Genomic DNA, 18,467 nt, shown 5'->3' on the forward strand with positions numbered 1-18,467 from the left:
TATGTTGTTTTAAAATAAATCATTTCTATTAATTTTGAATATATTGTAGATACATTCCTTGGTACAATGTAGTTTATGTTGAACATGGAACATTTGTCATAATGTAGTGTGTTTAACCATTGTTTCTAGTAGAAGTTTCCATTAATGTTCATACAGGCAATGAGCTGATACTCTGAAGACTTTAAATGTCCTGGTAATGGGAACAGTGCTTCTGCAGAGTGTGCTGTGGGAAAGGCTTTTGGTTAATTTGACACATTTCCAAATAGTCACAGGCAATGCTTCACCTTGCATAGTCTTAATGCTCACAGAGAATTTTCAGGTCTTTGCTGATAATTCTTACTTTTCCCAGAATTTTCCAATGCCCATGGAGTTTCCCTGACTAACGCTTGTGTTTCCAAGGAACAGATCCTCACTCTTTTCCAAGAAAGATGTTAACCACTGAAAAAACACAACTGGTTGACAAATGACAAGAGAAGAGCAGAATTATTTCTAGGGTTTTTGTTCCTCTTCTTTTGATGAATTAGTTTCTTCCATTTCCCATCTGCCTCATCCAGGACACTCCATCCCTTGAGATTTCAATTAGTCTGTGCTGTTCTCTGCTTCCCCAAGGAGCGCATGACATTTATTTCACTCTCTTTCTCAACTAGGAAATTCTCTTCTTGCTTTTTGCAGATGGATGAATAACGACTTTCTTTGGCAGCTGATTCATCTAGATTCTAAACCAGTAACCATGAGCAGGCTGCTGGGAGACTAGGTCTCAGCCGTACACTACTAAGAAAAATCAATAGAGTTCGAATTTGGAGGGAATTACTGTAAATAAGTAAGTTTGGCACTTAAAATCAGCCAGGGACTGTGACTTCAGCATTCTGCTAGGATTAGGGAAGGGAGGAGGCTCAATATCTCCAACATTTTGAGCATGGCATCTTATTTAATAACCTGAGTTTCAGAAAAAAGAGAACAGATGAATTCTGGAAAAGGTTAAAAACCTCTTGTTTTAAGCACATTCTTTGAGCTTAGAAATGATAAATGACATTTGCATTGTTATATTTTATATTGCACTGTTCAATCATGGGCTGACTGCATGAGAATAATGAGATTGGTGACTGAATATCTAGAATATGCTTAGTCTCTTGGTCTGTTAATATTGAGGGATGATTTCCTTGCATATTATAAAAGTTAACTATATCAATGGACAATTGCCTTCATAGTGGAAAGGACCAAGGTAGCTTTTTAATATCAGGGTCTTGTTGAAGTCAAATTATACCAAGGTGAGTGCCCAGAGTCAAGTGTAACGTGGTAGTTGGTGTGCTCTTCTCTTCCGTCATGGAATACACACATTATGCAGAGAAGTGAGTAAAACGACCTGCTTGTGAGTCTGCATGCTCCTTTTACTCTATCACAGCTGAGCAAATAGAATGACCTAACTTAGTGATGCTGAAGAGACTTAAGAACTCTCTCAGTAAACACTGAGAGAAGATGAATATTAAATATTAATGGAATAATTAATAATATCTAAATCATATTTATTAAATATTAATGTTTATTAAACAGTATTATTAAATGATAACATATATGTGTTGATAAACATTAGAGAAGAATTACATGAAGAAGCCACATGTTCCTGCTTAAGCTTCCAGTGTTCAGACAACCCTGGCCTGTAACTGTTAACTGCTTCCACACCAGTCTGCACCTCTGTGTGCCATGTGAGGGAAGGGTATGAGGACCTACGCCTGTTCCAGCCACAAAGGCTTCTGTTCGTGAAGGGGCATGATACATTTCTTAGCTGGTATTTGTACATTTGGTGAATTCTTCTAAAGATAAAGCACACACATTTTAGTTCACGTTCATGCAGCATGCTGTGTGCTCTTGCCTATTTTTATTCCTGCTCTGGTTTGTAGTCAGCTCTTTTCTCACATGGCTTCTGTTTTCTCTTAATTTCCTTGCCTTCCTCTATTTATTTGAAAATTTCCTTACTTTTGATGTTTTTATGGATTGAATTACACTGGTACTATTTTCCTGTGACTTGTTCTTTTTTGTAGTTTTTGTTATTTCTATTCAATATATTTGTAGCTTATTACTTTTCTATGGTTGTAATATTTGATTGTTTATTAAATTCTGTATAGTTTAGCCTAACTTGAAACAACGTTTCCAGAAAACAGAATATCAGATCTTTTGTTATGCAAGTGGTTATTCGCTCCCTCAGTCCTCGCCACTTTGATGACGGTTGCCCATTGGTACAGTTAACTTTTATAAAATGCAAGTGTGTATACGGCAAATTAATAGGACACAAGAAAACAATCATATTTCTATATACAAAGACCAAAATTAAAAATATAATACAATCATGTCAAAGAGTGTATAATATTACATATAAGCTTAATAAAACATTTAGGATTTACTTATTTATTTTTTATAATCAAGAATTTTTTTCATACCAACCACAGATCCTCCTCTCTCCCCTCCTCCCACCCCCAGCCTTCTTCCCCCAAATCCACCCTAAATTCCCTCCTCCAACAAGGCAAGGCCTCCCATGGGGAGTCAGCAGAGCCTGGGACATTCAGTTGAGGCAGGTCCAACCTCTCCCCCTGCATCAAGGCTGTTCAGAGTGCCCTGCTTTTTTGTGTCCTATTAATTTGCCGTATGTACTAACATATATGTTATCTTAGTTCATTGGGATTATCTACATAATCAATATTCTACAAATACAAAAAAATGTGTCTTCTTTCTCAATCTGTATATCTTTTATTTATGCTCCCTAGCTTAGTGCAATGGTTACAATTACCTGGCACCTTATCATAAAATCAGGTGGTTGTGCACGACATTTATATTTGAATGGTCTCTTCTAGTCCAATGGGTGTGTTTTAAAGCCAATACCATGTTGATTTTGTTACTGTGGCTCTATAGTGTATTTTGAAATCTGGTATTGTGAAACCATCAGCATTAATCTTTTTATGTAGGATTGCTTTGGTTATTTGATGTCTTTTGTGCTTCAAAATAGATTTTATACTTGCTTTTTTTCTATTCTAAATAGATAGATAGATAGATAGATAGATAGATAGATAGATAGATAGACAGATAAATAAAATACAAGTGTGGACATGTCAGGCCTGTTGTATCGTCTTTCTTTGACCAGTGGGTTGTTTAGGCTTGTTCTTACAGGTGTGGTGCAGGTGTGGACAGAAGTGTGCAAGCTCTCCCATGGCCAACTGTGTAACTGGAACACTGTCATTTCTAACTTTTTTTTTTTTTTTACTGTCCTTATCATGAGTATAGAGACATAGGTTTCATGTCTACCTTTGTGGGGAGAGATGTAAAGCTATGTGGTGGAGGGTGTAGATATAGGGAACACCTGGAAGCCATCATGTCCAAATTTATGAGTTCATTAGAAATATTTTCTACCTGTCATGTTATGTGGAGCATTGTTGTTTGTGCACTACATGACATGAGTCTTTCCTTTCAATCCCTTACCTCTTAATGCCAGGTAGGAATTTAAGTTTTCAGTGTTCTCGGTTCTATTTTGTTTTGCTTTATAATGCATATATTAGTTTCTTAGGTTTCACAAAATCCTCAGAATGGCGTAGTAAAAGCAGAAAGTTACTATGTTTCATTTCTGGGGCCTGACAGTCTAACCTGGTGTAGGCGCGCTGCTCTGGATGGCACCAGGATACAAGCCGCGCTTGTCTCCACCAGCTCCCGGCGTTTGCTGGCAGTCTTGCCTCTCCTGGTACGTGGATGCAGCACTTTTGTTACCTAGTGTGTGTCTTTCTTCTTTGTGTGTTTGTCTCTGTCTAAAATTTGCCACTCTAAAAGGACACGGTGATTGGACCAGGGACCATCCTAATGACTTAATTCTAACTTGTTTGCCTTTGTGAAATCATTGTTTTTAAGAAAGGTCCTATTTTTAGGTTTCCAGAGATGAGAATTTCAAATAGAGCAGATACAGTATAGCCCATAATGGGTCATTGTTATGAACAAAGGATTTCTAGGTACTGATGTTCTCATCAGTTTGCCTAAAAGAAAGTTTGCATGCTTCTCTCTGCAAATGGCAAGGTTGTCCTAGATCACTCCTTTCTAGAGAGAATGTGATGTGATGGAGACTAGTAGAGACACAAGAAGGCAGGTGCAAACATGAGCTAGGACCCTTAAGTGTTAGATATTGAACAGGTACACCTCAGCATTCATATTTTTACCTTTTGACCATACGCAAAGTCAAAGGTCAGTGAAAGCATCCGTACTTAGTAGGATTATAGTCACATAGCAAAGTCATTGATATGAATATTATCTACAACAGTCTTATATGTATATCTCCTGGGTTTTTATGGAATATATAGGAGATATATCTATGGGAGAGTTTTGTCTATAATGTGTATACATTTAAATTTATTAGAGAGGCAGAAGGGTTTTCCAAGTGGTGACGTCGATGTCAGTGTGGTCTTCAAACTTTCTATTCCAGTATATGTTAAACAGCATTTCATGTATGAGTTTCTTTTATGTTTCATATTTAATCATTTCTTTAGATTTAGATATAAGTGAGCAATTTTCACTTTGTTTTGTTTATTTGTTTGCTTATTATTTAGACAAGGTAACACTCTGTAGCTCTGTCTGTCCTGTAACTTACTCTGTACACCAATGTGACCTGAAACTCACAGACACTGGTTTGCTTCTGCCTCCCAAGTGCTAGGATTAAAGGCGTGTGCCTCCATACTTGTTCAAAATAGCTCCATCTATTTGTTTATGTATCTGTATGCATGTGGGCATATGTGTACCATGGGCATGTGTGTGTCGATTAGGAGATGGTGTGTGCTCATCAGGTCTCTCCTTCTGTGGGTCCTAGGGAGCAAACTCAGGTCATCAGACTTTGTGGCAAGTGCCTTTGCCTGATGAGCCATTCCTGCCCACTCTGTTAGTTTTTTTTTTTTCTTTTTTTTTTCTTTTTTTGGTTTTTTCGAGGCAGGGTTTCGCTGTGTAGCTTTGCGCCTTTCCTGGAACTCACTTGATAGTCCAGGCTGGCCTCGAACTCACAGAGATCCGCCTGCCTCTGCCTCCCGAGTGCTGGGATTAAAGGCGTGCGCCACCACCGCCTGGCTCCACTCTGTTAGTTTTATGCTGACTTATTCTTTATTGACTCTTTAGAGTCCCTTTTATATTCTGAATGAATTCTTTGTTATAGGTGGAGCAATTAACTTCCCTCTCTTTGTTTTTTTCAATTTTGTGGATTTTTGAGAGACTTTGTACTTGGAGACATTAATTCCACTTTGAGGGCCAAAAAATATTCTCCAATATAATTTTTTTCTAATCTTTTATCCTTAATTTGAGAACAGAGAAAAAGTTGTATAGTAATAACCAATTTAGCCAGTACAATTTGCAGAATAAGTCCTCATTAATTTCCCACTTACTTGTAATGCCAACTGTCAGATATTTATAACTATATGTATCCTTTTCTGCTATCAAGTTCCCTTGGAGATTTGTTCTTTTTAGCAAGGTATCCTACTTGCTATAACATGATACTATTATGGCAATAGGCACAAGGCAAAGAATATGTCAATTGTAATTTATAACTTATTGGCAATAAAATATTTAGGAAGTTATATGGAGATTCTTATTTAATAGTACTATGGGATTTTAGGGCTTTATTTCTTATATAAATTTTAGGGTTTAGATTTTTACAATTTTTAAGAATACATTAGGATTATTTATTTTATTTGTAATTTATCTGAGGGTGATTTGAGGATGAACTATGATATTTTGAATATAGCATCTATGAATAGTCAAATCTCTTTCAATTAAAAATACATTTACACTAAACTCAACTCTCAAGAAGTCTTAAAATTCTTTTGTTAAATTTATTGTAGGGTAGCTTGTTTTTTGTTATTATAAATGATATTTTTTTGTATTTAAGATTCACTGGGACACGCTCTGTATGAAAGTAGAACTCAAATTTCTTGGTAAACACCACAAAGCATGTAGCTCTGGAAACTTTACAACAAAGTACACCCGACAAGTAGCTCCGTGCCCTTTGTGCCCCCGTGCTTGGCTCCCTTTCACCGCCCTTTGACCCTGGACACCACCAGTCTGTTTTTTGTCTCCATAGTTTACTCTAAAATGCCATATCAGGCCCAGGCATGTTGGCACACACCTTTAATCCTAGCACTTGGGAGGCAGAGGCAGGTGAATCTTGTAACTGAAAGTTTTCCGGTGCCCACGCAGCTCCTGTGTCCTCGTGGTCCTACAACCGCTCAGACCCGAATGAACACACAGAGGCTTATATTAATTACGAACTATATGGCCTACTGGCTCAGCCTTCTCGCTAGCTAGCTCTTACATCTTAAATTAACCCATTTAAAAAATCCATACTTTGCCACATGACTCATGGCTTACTGGTATCTTTACATCCTGCTTCTCATGGCGGCAGCTTGGGAACATCTCCTCTGTTCTGCCTTTCTCGTTCCTCCTCTCTAGTTAGAATGTCCCGCCTAATCCTATTCTTCCTTACCATTGGCCAAACAGCTTTATTTATCAGCCAAACAGAGCATCATATTATCACAGCATATAAAAAGACATTCCCCCCATCAGAAACTCTGTGAATTTGAGGCTAATCTGGTCTGCATAGTGAAAAGCCAGTGCTATGTAGAGAGAACTTGTCTCAAAAAGATAAATAAATAAATAAATAAATAAATAAATAAATAAATAATAAATAAATAAATAAATAAATAAATAAATAAATAAATAAGCCATATCAATGAACTCATGGATTTACAATCTGTCTTGCTTGCTGTAGTAAGAATTTTGAAATTCATTCACATTTATGTCCTTCATTCTATTTTATTGTTTAAAAGATTTGTTTTATTAGTATTCAGCCTGATTGCCTAGTGTTTAAGTGGATTTAATTCTTCCTCTGCTATGGTATCTGTCTTGTTAGAAGAATGTAGACCTTACAGAATAAAGAAAAGGTGTTTGTTAAGCAGAGGGGCCACAGCATTGGCAGAAGCTGAGTATCATGGGTCACATTTAGTGGAGAGTTAATGGTGAGGCACTTTGTAGTATGGGAGACTTGCAGGATAGTTCTCCAGACTCCAGGTGAGATGAGAGCTAGGGAGCAGGAAGAAGGGGCCAAGTGTTACTGAGAAGATCAGCAAGACACTCCTGGTCAAGCTGTGCAGAAAGTAGGAAAAATACTTTTATAACCACAGTTTTGTTTAGGAAAAGACTTAGGATAATGTCTGTTGGGGATTAATGCAGATTGTTATAGTTCTGATTGCACTAAACTTGCTTTTGTTGTGAGTTAGGATGTTTCCGTTGAATGAAAGAAAGATGTGTAACAAGATCATGGGTGTCTCTGTTTGGCTTCTCCATGTGTGGCATGTGGCTACTAAGACAGTGAGCTCCTCATTTTATATGTGCCTGTGTGCTTCCTACCCTACTCAAGCCTCTCAGCCTTACTTATTCTTCTCAGCATATTGCCTGGAAAATTTCCCATGAATATTTGCTTCATTAGTGAGCAGATGTTATCCAATGTCTCCAATTATCCTTTTCCATATTTCTCACTTAAAAGTTGGGAGCCAAGTTTTCAACTGCCTGTGAGTATGACTATGCCTTGCAGGTAACTTCAACTCTTTTGACCACTAGCCATTCCGGTAGACTGGCTTTTATGCATTGTCTCCCTTTGAATAGTGTGGCTAATCCTGCTGCTAGGTCTAGAAACTAATTCTAGACCTGGGCTCTCCCTCCTCTGAATGTCTTGGGCTCATTTCAGCTCTTTAGGTTCCTTTGATATGCTTGTGGCAAAACTCTCTGACAGTTCTTGCAAGAATTTAAATCTTTCTTACCTTTGTGGTTAGATGATGATAAGGGTTTTGTTTTTCTTTAGTTGTTTACACACTTTAGATAATTCATTGCCACATAAGATTAATGGCTTGTAATTTAGGCCACTATTTCATTTTCTGATTTTATTGTCTAACTTTTGAGTAGTTTACCCAAGAAGATAAATGAGAGTCAAACAGTCCACTGACAGTTTTGCTTTTTATTGTTTTTTGACAATATTTGGTTGTGAAAGTCAACAGGAAGGGCTAAAAGTGCAATTTCAGTATTACCTATTACCAGTGAAGTTGTTTCCCATAATACTACCTTGTACTAATTATCTGGATCCATACATTTAAAAAATTAAAAGTCTGCATTGCTGAACTGTCAGCCATGGCTGGGATTGCTACTCAGACTGAACATTGGCTGTGTAGGCTTCCCAAGGTTTGGAATAATCTGATAGGTTTTTTTTTTTTTGTTGTTGTTGTTGTTTTTTTGTAATACTAGGTATTTAAAGGCCTTTGCAAATGCATTGTGTAAACTCATCTAAAATTTCCTACCCAAAAAGAAATCTTGTGCTTATCCACATCATTTGTGCTTTTACTTCTCATACAGTGAGGGGTGTTTCTGTATCAACCCCGTATGGACACAGTCTGAGGCTGTTTACTCAGAAGATGATCTGATAGAAGAACAAAGCTTCTTGGATAACTGTCTCATGCAACTCTAAGCAGCATTGCATAATTCAAGCAATGTAAATGTATGCAAAATGCTTCGGGTTTGATTTTGAGATGATAAATTGAATGCAGGTGTTCATTGTTTACCTAATCGTAGACTGGTCTATTTTGTTAATACTTGAATATTGTGAGCATGCTCCTCCAAGGACAGAATGAGAAACCTGTGCATGCATGCCTTTGATTTAGCTTTACTCTGATGTATATATTGTTCCCTGTTGGGCAAACTTCCCAGGCTGCCCCACTGCATAGTAACTTGAATGTTGTCATGGATGGAAGAATGTATAATCAGATTATTTGTAGCCATGGACCATTACATAATTACCATAAAACAATGGTTTCTAACCTTTTTGGGGGGAGGAGGGTTGTAAAACCTCTGAAAATTAAGAAATTCTTCCTTTCCCAGAAAAATAATCGCATTATACACAATACATTTTTTCCCAGAGGTTTTGAATCCCTGTGAGTCATATTCATTTACTTTATGTTTAAAAATCTGCTACAATTGCATACCATATGAGGGGAGGCCATCTTTGTAGAAGACAATTTGGAATATATATGTAATTAGTATGTATACATTTTCTGTTTCTAGGTACTGATAGTGGACTGGACAATTTATATCATTTTACTCATAACTAAAACATCATTGAAGGGAATAGAAAGGAAAAAAAGTTGTCATAAATCCTTAAGCTCAAGAACAGGAGGAATGCCAATAATAAAAGAAAATTAGCTGGAAAGATGAATTAATGGCAGAGACTCAGTAGATGTAAGAGGGCAAATTTCCCAGCAACTGGAGGCAAGCAAAGAACTCTCCAAGTTTAGGAGCCAAGGAAAGAAAAAACAGTGCACGTTTCTGAGAAGAAGTTGACAAAGAAGTCAGCTCTGGGAGGGAGGAGTGTGAAGAGGAGAGCACAGGCTGCTGCAGTGGGGGGCCAAGGTGCTTTCCAAACAGTGATTCCAGAACCTATGCATGTTGCCTGCTGACTGAGGAAGTCCCTGCCCCCGGTCTCAGCATCTAGCATCTTTGTGGCTCTTCTTTCTGTCTTTGGAATGGTTTTGTTTGTGCAATCTGTCTAATTTAAGAGGAGATTCCTGAACATACTAGTCTGAGATATTTCATAAACACCTCTGTGCAATCTTTCCATAGGAAGTTCTTGGAGGATTTGTTTTGGGAAAATAGGTCACCTAAGAAAGAAGACTGCACAGCAAACACAGGGCTGGGCTGAATGACAGAGAGATCATGAATGTCCCTGGGATGGTATGTGGTATTCTGAGAACAGTACCTATAGAACTGGCAGAAAGTACAATGGTCTCTGTTGAAAAGAGTAGAAGATTCCAAGGGTGGCTTTTTCATGAGTCTTAGCATATCTCGAGAGTACAGGTGGGTGTGAGTAACCAAGTGTGCAATAGTGAATGAGTTCTAAGCACATAGAAAGCTAACCACATAAAACAAAAGACAAGCTTGGATTCCAGGGCAAGCAAACGTATTCAGGAAAGCAACTTCTAGCATTATGTGTTTAGCTGTGAGAAAGGTTCACATAGTCAGCGCTGGTGAGATCAAAACTACACCGTTGAAATCATGGGAGTGGAAAGTACGGCTGTGTATTGTGGTGAGGAAAAGAGATAAAGTTCTTTCTTGTCTTTTGTTGTTGTTCAAAAGAGAATAAATAAAAAAGAAAAACCGAAAGGTCACATCACAGGTATATTAATTAGAAGCATTGTGTGGTAGGTAAATCACACAGCCAGAGTAGAGTCACCATCTTCTGGAAACAGCGCCTTGTGTTTGTACCGTTGCCATGAACCCTCTGGGCAAAGAGTCTCATTCTCAATGTGTACTTGTCTGCCTGATTTGCGTTGGGCAGAGGGGTTTTGCTAGATGTGACAGGTGGAGGCTGACAGTGTGCCAGCAGTGCTGGGTTGTCCTCTCATGCTGCTCTTACAGCGGTAGGAAGACAGTCGACAGCTGCTGGCCCTCTAGTCTAAGCCAGTAGAGGAAACAGAGGAATCAGAGCTCTGCCACCCTACAACTGTGTCATGAACAAGTTTATTGTAACTGACCACAGATTTTCTGCATATGTGTAACTGGGCAAAGATTGACTGTTAAACATAGAAATAAATACTAGACTAGCATTTACAGCCTATATGGAAGTTAGTTATAGGGGGATGAATTGTTCTTGATTGTTTTTGCTCTTTTGTTCTTTGGCTCTTTGTGTTTTGGGGGGCCTACCACCCAGCTCCCAAATAAACACACGGAGGAGACTTATTCCTACTTATGAATGCCTGGCTTTAGCTTGGCTTGTTTCTAGCCAGCTTTTCTTAAATTATCCCATCTATCTTTCTCCTTTGGGCTTTTACATTTCTCTATTTCTGTATAACTTTCATTATGTCTTACTCCATGGCTTGTTGTGTAGCTTGATAGCTGGCCCCTGGAGTCCTCCTCTCTCTTCTCTTTCTTCCTTTCCTCCTAGAATTCTCCTATTTAGTCTCTCTGCCTGCCAGCCCCACCTATCCTTTCTCTTGCCTCACCATTGGCTATTCAGCTTTTTATTAGCCCATTAGGTGTTTTAGACAGGCACAGTAACATAGCATCACAGAGTTAAACAAATACAGCGTAAAAGAATGCAACACTCCTTTGCATCATTAAACAAATGTTCCACAGCATAAACAAATCTAACACACCTTAAAGTAATATTCTACAACAATAAGTGGATTGTTTTCACATTAAGCCTTGCAGCAGATTTTTGATTCTCTTTCTCTTTTTCTTTTTTTAACAGTGTCTCACAGTGTGGCCCTGGATGGTCAGTGCTCCATATGTAGATTAGGTTGGCCTCAAACTCACAGATTTCTGCTTGCCTCTGCTCCTGAGTGCTAAGATTAGAAGTGTGTACCATTATGCCTGGCAGATATTTGGTTTTTAATAGCATGTGCATCTTACTACTTCCTGCTGGAGGGGGGCGCTGTATCTTCTGGGGAAACAAAATTTTAGGATCATGGAGTAGTCCGTGAGGCTGTATCGTCTGAGCCAGTTGCCTTGAAAGGATTCTGGATGTTGGATCATCTGGGCCATGGAGACCTTTCAGGGGGTCTTGGCTGGTCAAACCTGATGTATCTTAATCTGGAACAAATCTATAGCCTTTGTCTTTCTGTGGGAACAAAAGCAGAGTCTCCTTTCCAAAGCAACATATCCTTATATCCAAATTTTGAAGTCAAGGTACCTTTAAAATATACATTTTGGCATAACTCAACAGCTTTTGTAATCAAATGTTTTTCTTTAGTTACGAATATCAAAGAGAACATAATCCAGATTCTCTGTGTGGTAGCCATACCTTCCTTTTTAAGAAAAGAAAAGGGGAAGTGCTGTGGGATGGTCTGTATGTCAAATGTGTTGCTGATTGGTCAATGAATAAATCACTGATTGGTCAGTGGCCAGGCAGGAAGTATAGGCGGGACTAACAGAGAGGAGAATTGAGAGAACAGGAAGCTGGGTGAGGGAGACTGCCAGCTGCCATCAGGACAAGGAAGATGTAAAGTACCGGTAAGCCACAAGCCACGTGGCAAGGTATAGATTAATAGAAATGGGTTAATTTAAGCTGTAAGAACAGTTAGTAAGAAGCCTGCCACAGCCATACAGTTTGTAACCAATATAAGTCTCTGTGTTTACTTGATCGGGTTTGAGCGGCTTGGGACTGGCAGGTGAGAGAGATTTGTCCTGACTGTGGGCCAGGCAGGAAAACTCTAGCTACATGTGCACATATACACGATAAATGTATAGACTACCAACTAAGAAAGCTGATTGCAACATGGTTAATGTGTGATCTGAGTTTATAAAGGACATCTACTATTAGAATAGCAGAACAAGGAAGCGTGGATCCTGGTAATAAATCTCTTCAGGCATTTAACCATGATTTAAGAACATGGTGAGTTTTCCAATAAAGAGCAAATATTGGTTTCATGAACTTGAAGCCTCAGTGAGGTAACCAGGAGGTTCAGTGTTGGGAAATAAGAGGGACAATGAGTTAGGGGCTCAGGTTAGAGATTGCTATTAGAAGTGAACGCTCCAAAGGAGTTCCAAAAGGGAAGTGTGCAGGTTCATAACAGAAATTAGTTGTTGATATGAAGACAAGTCAGTTCACATGTGCTAGGATAGCTGTTATCAAAAAGCCAGGAAGAGGCAAGTGTGCTGGGATGCGGAAAGGGGAATTCTCAGACTTTATTGGTGCCAATGTGACCCAAAGCAACCATTACTGAAAATGATCTGGTTTCCTTAAAATATTAAAGATTATAAATAGAACCTCTGGCCTGGCAGTCCTGCTCCAAATGCACAACAGCTAAGGCTAGTGCATGGATCATATCATGGAAGTATCTATACTGATGTCCACTGAAGCATTCTTCATGGCAGCTGAGATGAGGAATATTGAAATATGTATCGATGGATGAATGAATAACGAAAACACAGTTACATTCATTCATAAGCACTGGAATGCTTTCAACCATGGAAAGAAGGAAGTCTTGCTGTTTGTGACATAGTAGACAAATCTCTTTTCTGAGCAGACATTAAGCATAAAGGAAAGTAAAGGGTAAAGATGGCCTTCCTGCCTACATTGTCAGGCTCACTTCCAGTCTCCCTGCAGAGAGAAGAAAGCTCTGCCTAACCAATGATGGGGACTGATCAGGTCCTGACAGCTTTTCAAACCCCAGATTTGGGGCTTTAATTTATCATAGATAATTCATTAGACCACTTATAGAACTTGTTACCAGTAATCACTTGACAGATGTCTCATAATTACTGTAATGTTTTTTTCTCATTTAACTCACAGTCACTACTCATCAAATTGAAGACGCTAGGGGACAGATTAGTTTGTCTCCAGTCTGAAACCTTCCACAGGTGGAAGCCAGGTCTGTATGTTCCCAATATCTATGCTCTCAAATGGCCACAGTGCCTCGTATTCACTACAGCGTGGCTGCATTTCTATTATTTAAATCAAACCTATGAAGGGGCATGCTATAAGCTTTAGTGTGCACAGTTTGTACATCACTTTAGAGATAGTAATTATAAGAACAAGTTGATTGGCATGTTTGAAAATTAATATCCTCTGTTTGTCATACTGCTAGCCAGATTTAAAATTGTATGATAGAGTAACAATGCATAGATATGATTTTAGATTTGGGTGTTTAGATTTTATTTTCTCTGTAGCTTATAACTGGAGCATTAGGCTGGTTTTCTGAAAGTATTAAATATCTATATTTGAAATAAAACTATACTTCCTACTAGTAAGCACTTGTTTTTAGGAAATATAGCACTTTTCCCCTGTATAGTACAATATACTACATAAATGTTACATTCTTTGAGGCAAGAAGTAGTCACAGTAAAGTGCAAACATGGGAAACACCACAAAAATGAAACACCTTCATGCCAATCCTGATGTCTAATTCTCAAATCTAGATGCATTCTATTTATTTTGAGACCTCTCACAGATAGTCTTTATTATGAGTCTCTTATCTGTTTTCTCATTCTGCTCCCGCAGAGTTATGACTGTGATTCCTTTTTCACTCCTATCCTGGAATTCCTTTTCTCACTCCTTTGTGTAGATAGGCTTACCATATTACATGTCTTTTCTTGCCTCATGTTTCTCTTCCAGTTTTGTAGACTATCATCTCTTGTAGCCTCCTCAAAAGCACGTGTGGTCCTCTTTAAGGAGCTTAGAAGCTGTTACTCCATCATAGCATGTGTAAAAGCTGAACAAGCACTTCTATCATTGAGAAATGTGAGGTAATAGGTCACACCATTGTCACTAATTTGGAAAGACAAATAGATAAATATAGAATCAAAACTTACCAGAGCAGAAATTTTCCTGGTAAGTGGTGTCAAGAGCCTGAGCCTGATCAACATGACTCTGACGGTTTATCTTGGTTGTCAACTTGACCGAATTGAACAGCATTTAGGAAATTTGGTAAGCTCATTGATGCATTCAAAATTTGAATAGAGTATTGAGAAGTGGTGGAACTGTTAGAGGTGAGCCTTTGTTGAAGGAAGTAGTATATACTGTGGAACTACATCATGCTCTGGCTCCTTTCTGTTAATTCTCTCCTTCCTGTCCATCATAATGTGAGATGCTCTGCCATGCCCTTCCTACCTGAAACTGAGCAAAGTAATTAATCTCTTTAAGTTGGTCTTCCAGGTATTTACTTGTTGACATCAATGAGAAAGTCCAACTAACACAATGGAGAGGTGAAATAACCAACTCTGTCCCAACTCCTGTAGTTCAGAGGACTCAGCTGGTGAGTCCACAGTCCAGAGGCTCAGGCTCATGAAAAGACCGAGGACTCATCATACATGCACAGAAGTGCCTGCCCCTCCCTCCATAACTACAGCATTGCTGAAGTTCTATTTATCTTTTACCCAGTAACTGCGGTTATCACGGAAGCATAGCATATGTGGGAAGTCAGAAAAGAGCAGACAGAGAGCAAGTGTAACCAAGTCGGACATGGCAAGGATGCTGGGTTATTTTCTGGGAACTGAAAGTGTATGAGATTAATATGTGCAGGGTTTTAATGGCTGAAGTGGTCAGCAATGGGAACCAATAGGCAGAAAGCTAGATGTGTATGTGAGAGCTTCTTCCCAGGGAGAAGGTTACTGAGGAGGGCCTGATGAACCAGCCTGCCTTTATCTTGGACTTAAAAGCCATCTTATAGTAAATGTTCCTATTTACGATTAAATATGTGATGTTCAAGATTAAGCTAGCTACACCTGTAACCTTAGCTACAAATGGTTCTGTGCTGCCTGTTCCAGGAAATGGTAACAATCCTTGGTTGTTATGACCTCCTTGCAGCCTTTGTTTCAGAAGGTTGCTATGACCAACTTGTTATGCTTATGTTCTGCTTCTGTGACACCCCCCACTTATTTCCCCACCAAATCTCCCATTAGGAAACCCCTTACTTCTGAGCTATAGAAACCTTATCTTTCCCACACCCAGTGCTGATCTCTTGAACTCTGCCTTAGGGGGAGGAAGCCTGTGTACACTAATGAGACTTGTTTTAATTAATTCGGCCATGATTTGGGTGGTGGTCCTTCTCTTCACATCTATGGATTAACAGGCTAAGTATGGAGAATATTAGTGCACTTTCTGTTGTGACAAATGCATGATATAATGACTTATCTGTAGGAAATGTTTATCTCATGGTTTCGTGGCTTTTGGTTCATGACCTCTTGCCCCCTTTGCTCTGGGGCTATGGACAGGGGGTTAAATCTCTGGCACTCAGGGCAGAGGGAGCTGCTCATCTCATGGGGTCTGGAAATTAAGAAGAAGACACTACAGTTCCATATCTCCTTTAAGGGCACACCCCTTTCATTAGTTGTAAAAGTTCCACCAATGTTACCAGAGGGAAGGGACCACGCTCTCCACCTGGGTCTTCCTTGTGTCCTCATTGACCAGCAGTGGCTCTTCCCTTTGCAGATGAATATGCATGAGCCAGGACATGCGACCTTGCTCTCCTAGGAAAGCAGAACTTTTCTGAGGTCAAAAGTTCCTTCCTCAGCCTGTGACTACAGCTCTGACAGACTGAAGGACAGAGCTTCCCTTTGGTACTTCTCTGTCTTTCCTTTGCTTAAAATATGTGTATCATATCTTGTAATTTTCCATGTCATAGGAAAAAGAATCTATCCCTTAATATTTTGAATAGCAGACATTCAGATTTTTTCACTGACTGCAGAGTTCTGAACTCACTTTTTTTTTTTTTTTTTTTTTTTTTGGTTTTTCGAGACAGGGTTTCTCTGTGTAGCTTTGCGCCTTTCCTGGGACTCACTTGGTAGCCCAGGCTGGCCTCAAACTCACAGCGATCCACCTGGCTCTGCCTCCCAAGTGCTGGGATTAAAGGCGTGCACCACCACCGCCCGGCTCTGAACTCACTTTTAAAGACAAGTTTTATTATAAAATGTCTTCAAGCCCCATTACTGTTATAATATTAATCTATATACTGATAAGTCCAGACTTGTCTCCAAGAAAGCCCAGCCTCTTTTCCTGAATAAATTATTTTGTGAATTTAATCATGGGATAGCTCTTCCCTCTGTAGACATCTCACATAGTACCAGATATTATTGTAAAAATGTTGAAAGTATAAAGCAGAGGTCTACCAGCATTCATCTTAACTTATCAAATGTAACTCCCGATACTGAATTTAAACATTCCTTGAAATTCTATGATGTAGCACATGAAAATAGAAGATGTGAGTTGTAACTGTTCAGGTGAAATAGAGACTTTGCATATTTGGCTTTTTTTTTTCATTAATTTCAAAGGCTACTACAGTTAGGATTTTGTCATCTTCCAGTACAATAAAGTGACTTCGGAATTTGTGCTGAATACTGTATTAATTATTGTGCCTTGTTGCTGTTCCCCTTACGTGGTGGCTCAGTGGGTAAAGTACTTGTCACACAAACATAAGGACTGGAGACCTGTACACCTGTGTCCCATGATCATCACACACAGCTGCATCCTCACATACAGGTGCATCCTCACACACAGGTGCATGCTCACACATATAGGTGCATCCTCACATACGGGTACATCCTCACACACAGGTGCATCCTGACACACAGGTACATGTTCACACATATAGGTGCATCCTCACATACAGGTACATCCTCACACACAGGTGCATCCTCACACACAGGTGCACCCTCATATATAGGTGCATGCTCACACATAGGTGCATCCTCACACACACACACATAAATGTATAGATGCATCCTCACACACATAGGTGAATCTTCACACATAGTTGCATCCTCACGCACAGGTGCATCCTCACATATAGGTGCATCCTCACACACATAGGTGTATGCTCACACACAGGTGTATCCTCACACACATAGGTGCATACTCACACACAGGTACATCCTCACACATATAAGTGTATCCTCACACACAGGTGCATCCGCATACACAGGTGCATCCTCACACATAGGTGCATACACACACACACACACACACACACACACACACACACACACACACATGTATAGGTGCATCCTCACACACAGGTGCATCCTCACACATAGGTGTGTACACACACACACACACACACACACACACACACACACACACATGCACAGGTGCATCCTCACACATAGGTACATCCTCACACATAAACTTGGGAAATAAAAACGCCTTGATGCGCTTACCTTGACAAGACTTCACTTGATTAGATGTCATTCCTCATCTTCCAGTTAGTCTTTCTGCTGGAGACCAGAGACCGTTGCCTCAGATAGGCCCTTCCTAAACTACAGTCAGGTAGTTTTCCCAGTGCGTTTCCTGTAGATAAGCTCCCAGTGTGCAGACGACATCCTGTTGCTGGTTTCTGAAGTCAGCCTCCCCACTAGACTGAAGTTCCTCTGAGGACATGACTCGTGTGATTTATCTTTACGTAGATGGTACATTATTCAGAGCTTCTGTGAATTATATTGTTGCTTAGTGATTTTGCTGGTTCTACCTAAATTTATGTATGTTTTACTGTGTTTGGGAAATTTTTGTTTTTCTATATAGTGAAAGCCTGAACCATTTCTGTGTTTAGAAACAAAGATACAAATGTTTTAAGAATGATATATTGGGTTGGGGATTTAGCTCAGGGGTAGAGTGCTTGCCGAGCAAGTGCAAGGCCCTGGGTTTGGTCCTTAGCTCCAGAAAAAAAAAAAAAAGAATGATATATTGATATTCCAAATATTAAAATGAATAATAGTTGTGATGGCTTAATATCATGTTATAAATGGAAGACGGGGATTTGGATTTTACAGATGTATGTTTGTTAAAGGAAGATTTCTGACATGGTAATTCCTCGGCCCTACTTTCAGATGAACAACAGAAAGAAATATTGTTGTAGTCTAAGACGTCCAGGGAGCCCAGCTCTCTGTGATGGTTTAAACTTTCCTGTTCGCTCATTGCTTTATTT

The 18,467-nt window shown here is 39.3% G+C and overlaps 1 protein-coding gene across 8 annotated transcripts in view; it reads left to right on the top strand.

The window, feature by feature from the left end:
- Crppa (CDP-L-ribitol pyrophosphorylase A) overlaps nucleotides 1-18,467 on the top strand; it is a 308,706-nt gene that overhangs the window by 90,992 nt on the left and 199,247 nt on the right. The window lies entirely within an intron of this gene.

The sequence above is a fragment of the Peromyscus californicus genome, unplaced genomic scaffold (assembly GCF_007827085.1).
Source record: "Peromyscus californicus insignis strain IS unplaced genomic scaffold, ASM782708v3 Scaffold_15__1_contigs__length_86483966, whole genome shotgun sequence".
NCBI lineage: Eukaryota > Metazoa > Chordata > Mammalia > Rodentia > Cricetidae > Peromyscus > Peromyscus californicus.